Raw genomic sequence first — 7,173 nt, forward strand, 5'->3', positions numbered from 1 at the left:
TATATACACACACACTGAGTTTTGTACTTAAAATAACTGAAAGCATGTTTTATATACTAGTTTCTTCAAAATAGCCACCCTCTTTATGAGGTACAAAACTGTACAACACTACACTCGAGTGCTGTTTTTGCTCACCTGGAAAGTGACTCTGGACTCTTTGTCTTTTGAATGCAAATTGAATGTTCTGCAACGTGTTCCCTTAAAATTGTGACCAGGTTTCCCTTTTCTGCTTTTACCCAGGATGCTGGGTCTTAAAGTGAACTACCAGACTGTGGCAATATGCATGCATTTACTTTTTGTGATCTGCTTCATCCTCGACTATGTAAGTACTTCAAAATGCAAAAGTAGTCACACTCTGTACAAATTGGATATACACACACTGGTTGTCCGTGGGGGAAAAAAATGCTGGTAAAAGCTGAAGCGTTGACTCAAAGTCTTGGTCACTCTCATCAGTTTTGTCATGAAATGGTGCGCATAGGAGAGGGTGGACCCGAAGGCGAGGAGACACATCAGGGAGACAGAAATTGTTGAACTAAAGGAGAAAGTTTATTGGAACAAGTGGGGACGGGTGAAATGACAGGGAGACAGACAGGTCACCATGACTGGACAGAGAGAGGTGGGCTGACTTGGCAAAACTTGGGAAGCTTGGCTGGACGTTGAGAACTTAACTGTGACAAAGACGACTAGACTAAGATGTAGACAACTAGACTGAAACAAAGACGACTTAACTGTGTCGAAGCATAGCTTGATGCATAGGAGGTCGTCTCCGATGAACGGTCATACGAGCAGGCCTCTTGACTTCCTGCCTTAACCTCGGGAGGGTGACATCTGCCTCAAACAAATTGTCGCCAAATCAAAATGATTTGTGTTGGACTGTTTAAATGGCACAGAACCTTTTCAGATGGAACTTCTTTCATTTCAAAACAAAAATCTTGTTGTCCATCGTTTCATCAGTATCTTCCTCGATGCCCTGCCATGTCAGGTTGTGCGTGCGTGCATGTCTAGCTTTGTGTGCGTTAGGGCCGGTTTAGGTTGTACTATGGCTGTTTTAATTGCACAGGACTTTGAGTTGCATTTTATGTATAAAAAGTGCCATATAAAAAAAGTTTGATTTGATATGAAATCTACTCATGTACAGTAATGACATATTTGTACTTGTTTACATCCCATTACTCCTTCTGTTCGACTCAACTGTAAGATGTTGATGTGTGTGTGTGTGTAGGGCAAAAACATGACCATTAGCTTTCCAACCACCAGTGCAGCCGCCTCTTTTAAGCCAGGGGAACACATTTTCTTGGCCGGCATTACCTTCTTGTTTGCCCTGCGAGCACTGGTGGCGTACAAATATCGGGATCTGTACTACAAGCAGTTTGGCACCACGTCCAAATGGTACTCAGTGGCTTCCTTTGCGTGTTACGCCAACTTGGTGGAGCTCAGAGGCCTGTTCATCCTTGCCCTTGTGACATTAGAGGCTGGTCCAGGTGAGTATAAAAACTTTTTTAATAATAATAATAATAATGATAATAATAATAATAATGCATGAGCTTTATATAGTGCTTTTCTGAACACTCAAATATGCTTCTCACACACACACGGTGCTATCTTTGTGGGGACAGCTCATTGACATAATGCATTTCCTAGCCCCTTCCCCTAACCGTAAAAAATTCTTTACCCTAACCTTAACCATAACTTAATTCAAACCTAAACTCTAAAACCAAGTCTTGACCCTCAAAAAGAGGTCTGAACTTGTGGGGACCACCAAAACGTACAATCATTCTAGCAAAGCAAGTTGTGAATATTGCTGTTTGCGGGGAATAAAAGGTACAATCATTCGAGCAAAACACAGGTGACGATTACCGTTTGCGGGGAATAAAACGTACGATTATTCTAGCACAGTATAAAAATGTTGATTGCTGTTTGCGGGGAATAAAAGGCAGTTATTCTAGCAAAGCATATCAGTCTCTGTGTATTCATTGTTGCCGCCGACCACTCACGATCCTGCATAAAAATATAAAGGTGAAGTAGTGTTTTTCACAAAACAGACGCATACAAAAAGCGTTACACCCTTAGTGTCTACTAACGCTGTCTGCATGTCCTGCTCATGATGACATCAACACATTTTGGCCGTCGAGAAGTGGACACGTCGTCGCTTGTGGACTGTGACGTCGCCGCCCCGGCTCAGTCGCCAGTCACGCAGTCACGCGTACGCCTCCGTAAATGCCTTCTTTAGCCTGATTGATACTACTGCGTTTGCTCTTGCATTAATGACCGCTGCACATCGCGTGATTGACTATGCCGAGAAGAGCGCCGAAGCTCGCGGCCAGGTGCTGCGCGCACGTCACCAATTCTTGAATGCTGTAGATGGCAGGGCGTAACATCATCCGTGAGTGGTCCGGTCCGCATAGTGACATGCTGTGATGGCGTACACTGCAACGTATAACAAGTTAACAACCTCTGAGCAGTCGAGCCCTTAGTTATCTGTCAACGAATGCATCGCCATGCCCGTTCAGTTTCTAAGTGGGTTGAAAAGATGATGATAAGAACATGTTGGAACTGTATAAAATGTTGATCCGATCTCATTTTCTTTCTGCAGACATTCACCGGTTTGGCTTTATTGCATTCCTGTTGGGTTCCAATGTCTACATGTTCCTATCCTGCCTCCTGACCTGGCAGGTAAATTCAACTCAAGTTGTATGTATTTTGATGTTCTCATTAGATGGATTGGTATTGACACCCGTGTCAATCCTCCATATTGAGAAGCTTTGTGCTTCTTCAGTGCTAATGATCCAACACATTGTGTCTGTGGCAGATGCCACAGGCGCGTTGCCAGGTTTGCTTCAAGATGGCCATGTTTGTGCTGCTTGCAGTGTTTACGGGGCTCGTGGCATACAGCGACTCTCTGGCGAGTGGTGAGTCTTCGTAACTTGATCTCTTTCAATGTCTTGAGCCAAGTGAATAACCTTGGCTTGGGTATGTTGGACACATTCTCTATACTGATGTGATTAGATGTACAGTGGAAGCTCTAAAGTGTGCTGTGATGCCCCTTGACTTCCAAGTAGGCTTTCACTTCAACACACATTTCACTGCTTCCAATGACAAACGAGGCAAAAAAGCAGAAAAAATAAACAAGCATGTGATTCATTCGGTCCAAATATTGACGCTGTGTCTTCTTCTGTCGTCAGCCTACAACATGTTCTCCCTCATGGAAGTATTTCTGGTGGGGGCAAATGTTCCATGCTACATCCTACGGAGAGTTGAGCGGAACAGTTGTTTTTGGGTGGGAAGATAACAACTCAGGAAACTCCACACCAGGACCGAACCCGCAGGTGGGTGGCAACCCCCCACCAGGACCGGACCCGCAGGTGGGTGGCAACACTCCACCAGGACCGGACCCGCAGGTGGGTGGCAACATCCCACCAGGACCGGACCCGCAGGTGGGTGGCAACATCCCACCAGGACCGGACCCGCAGGTGGGTGGCAACCCCAACCAGGACCAAACCCGCAGGAGGGTGGCAGGAGCCCACCAGGACCGGACCCGCAGGTGGGTGGCAAACCATCACCAGGACCGGATCCGCAGGAGTGTGGCAGCACCCCAGCAGGACCGAACCGACGAGTGCAACCTGGGAGTTTTCTGAGAAACCGCAAAAGAAAAGATCAGTAGGTACCTTAATATAGCAGAGTAAAAGTTTCTTCTTAACATTCTTTAACCAATTACAAATAAAAAGAATGCTGCTTCACAACTACTCACAATTACAATTTAGATTGAAAGTTACTGATATTGATGGTAGCAGCAAACGTTGCCATGCCGTGACTTGTAGAGATCTGAAAGGGAAAAAGGACATGGATGAAAACCCCCTCCACCAGTAAACCCTCTACGACAACAAAACACTGTCAGTGGGGAAAAAAGGGCTGGTAAAAGCTGAAGCGTTGACTCAAAGTCTTTGTCACTCTCATCAGTTTTGTCACGAAATGGTGCGCGTAGGAGAGGGTGGACCCGAAGGCGAGGAGACACATCAGGGAGACAGAAATTGTTGAACTAAAGGAGAAAGTTTATTGGAACAAGTGGGGACGGGTGAGATGACAGGGAGACAGACAGGTCGCCATGACTGGACAGAGAGAGGTGGGCTGACTTGGCAAAACTTGGGAAGCTTGGCTGGACGTTGAGAACTTTGCAGGACCGTGGAGAACTTAACTGTGACAAAGACGACTAGACTAAGATGTAGACATCCGATTGATCCGATCTCATTTTCTTTCCGCAGACATTCACCGGTTTGGCTTTATTGCATTCCTGTTGGGTTCCAATGTCTACATGTTCCTATCCTGCCTCCTGACCTGGCAGGTAAATTCAACTCAAGTTGTATGTATTTTGATGTTCTCATTAGATGGATTGGTATTGACACCCGTGTCAATCCTCCATATTGAGAAGCTTTGTGCTTCTTCAGTGCTAATGATCCAACACATTGTTTCTGTGGCAGATGCCACAGGCGCGTTGCCAGGTTTGCTTCAAGATGGCCATGTTTGCGCTGCATGCAGTGTTTACGGTGCTCGTGGCATACAGCGACTCTCTGGCGAGTGGTGAGTCTTCGTAACTTGATCTCTTTCAATGTCTTGAGCCAAGTGAATAACCTTGGCTTGGACACATTCTCTATACTGATGTGATTAGATGTACAGTGGAAGCTCTAAAGTGTGCTGTGATGCCCCTTGACTTCCAAGTAGGCTTTCACTTCAACACACATTTCACTGCTTCCAATGACAAACGAGGCAAAAAAGCAGAAAAAATAAATAAGCATGTGATTCATTCGGTCCAAATATTGACGCTGTGTCTTCTTCTGTCGTCAGCCTACAACATGTTCTCCTACATGAAAAGATATCTGGTGGGGGCAAATGTTCTCTTCCACTCTACATCCTACATAGAGTTGACCGGGACAGTTGTTTTTGGGTGGGAAGAGAAGAACTCAGGACCGGACCCGCAGGTGGGTGGCAGCACCCCACCAGGAACGGACCCGCAGGTGGGTGGCAGCACCCCACCAGGACTGGACCCGCAGGAGGGTGGCAGCACCCCAGCAGGACTGGACCCGCAGGAGGGGTGGCAGCACCCCACCAGGACTGGACCCGCAGGAGGGTGGCAGCACCCCAGCAGGATCGAACCGACGAGTGCAACCTATGCGTAGTGTGAGAAACCGCAAAAAAAAAGATCAGTAGGTACCTGAATGTAGCAGAGGAAAAGTTTCTTCTTAACATTCTTTGACCAATTACAAATAAAAAGAATGCTACTTCAAAACTACTCACAATTACAATTTAGGTTGAAAGTTACTGATATTGATGAAAGGGAAAGAGGACATGGATGAAAACCCCCTCCACCAGTCAACCCTCTACGACAACAAAACACACAAGTGAAAGCCAACCATCCAGCATTTTTTTTTTTAAAAATGTCTTTCTTGTGCGTGGGGGGAAAAAAATTTATAATTTGAGTTTTCTTCAATATTCATTTTGTATCCAGACAGACATTCAAATGTTCCCATCAGCTCCGCCAATTCATCTTTATTTTTATACAACGCTTTCAAACAGCTTCAGCTGTCACAAAGTGTGACGGAATGCCCACTTGGGATGCATGGAACTCCATGCGTTAGGCGTTACCAACAACTAGCTGTAGAAATGCGTTCATGAGATAAAATTCTAACATGAAATATTATATAGATATATTATATTTAAAATACAAGCAGCAACATTTCCAAGTAAAATGCAGGGTTTATAATTGTGAAGAAGAGTCAATTCCCAAAAAAGTCCCCCAAAAAGTCCCATTGGAATGAATGGGAAACCGAAAATGATCAAATCAAATCAAGCACCTTTTTCCAAGACACGCTGCGCGCGCATACGTTAACCGGCCGATATAAATTTTAGCTCATTTTGTTGCAATTTTTCCCATCTTTAGCTCAGTGTCAAAAAAAAATTAAGGAATGAAAGCTCTCCCCCCTGTGCGGGTTCAAAGACAGTGAGCGAAACGGAGACAGATAGCCTTCTAACATTGGTGTGACGGGAGACAAAACATCTATTTCCAAAACTCGTCACCATGGCCACAATCTTTGCTCACTAGACATCAAATTCGCACATTTTGTAGTCACAAGGCTTTTCTTTCAGACAAACTCACTTTTATTTGGCTAAGGTGTCATTTAGTACCTTTTTTTTCACTTTAAGCGAGGAGAAGTCGGACTTTCCCGGATATCTTTCCCATGTTGTTTCAACCTGCTCTAATTTGGTCATTTTTCATCCGATTAAAAAAAATGAGAACACGCTCGCGTTCCCCAAACACTTGCCGTTCTAACGGGCCATTTCTGGAATCTGCATCTTCAACCGTTAAATCGTAAGAGGCTTTTGTTCGAGGTGTGCTTGTGTGCGTGATGTCTCTCTCCAACGTGTTAGTCCAATGCGTGTGCGTGAATGTGCCAGTTTCTTAAAGCGACAGTAATATACTTTTAGTTGATTATGGTTAACATCCACATTTCTTGACCGATTCCAATCGTTTGAATTTTAAACTGTTCAGGTCGTTTACACTTTTTAAATACATTTTTAAAAAAGCACAACATTATTATATATCTTTTTTTATTTTAATGAAATGGAATGGACTGCTATTTAAATAGTGCTTTTTTATCTATACTGCCTGGTCTCTCACTTCTGCATAGCAACTGCCTCAGCCAATCATCTCTCTCACTGTTGAGCTCAACTCACCCCCTTTTTTCTATGTGTACTCAAGGCTTGGCCTATGTACGACTACTACTATTGCAAATACTATTACTACTACTACTATCTTGGACCAAATGATTAAGTACGCCCAGGATTCTCGCCACTCCGCTGGCCCAGGGCGGCGGCCATCTTAACCAATTAATTAAGTACGCCAAGGAGTCTCTCCCCCTCGCAAAACCAGGTCGGCGGCCATCTTTGCCATTTGACTACTACTAAAATTACTACAACTACAAGTACTACTAATACTACTACTACTACAAGTACTACTATTACTACTACTACGAGTACTACTACTACTTAATACTACTACAAGTACAAGTACTACTACTACTACTACTTAATACTACTACTACTACAAGTACAAGTACTACTACTACTACGAGTGCAAGTACTACTACTACTACTACAAGTACTACTATTACTACTACTACG

Source organism: Leptonotus elevatus, chromosome 2, assembly GCF_054856555.1.
Source record: "Leptonotus elevatus isolate MCC_2025b chromosome 2, RoL_Lele_1.0, whole genome shotgun sequence".
Lineage (NCBI taxonomy): Eukaryota > Metazoa > Chordata > Actinopteri > Syngnathiformes > Syngnathidae > Leptonotus > Leptonotus elevatus.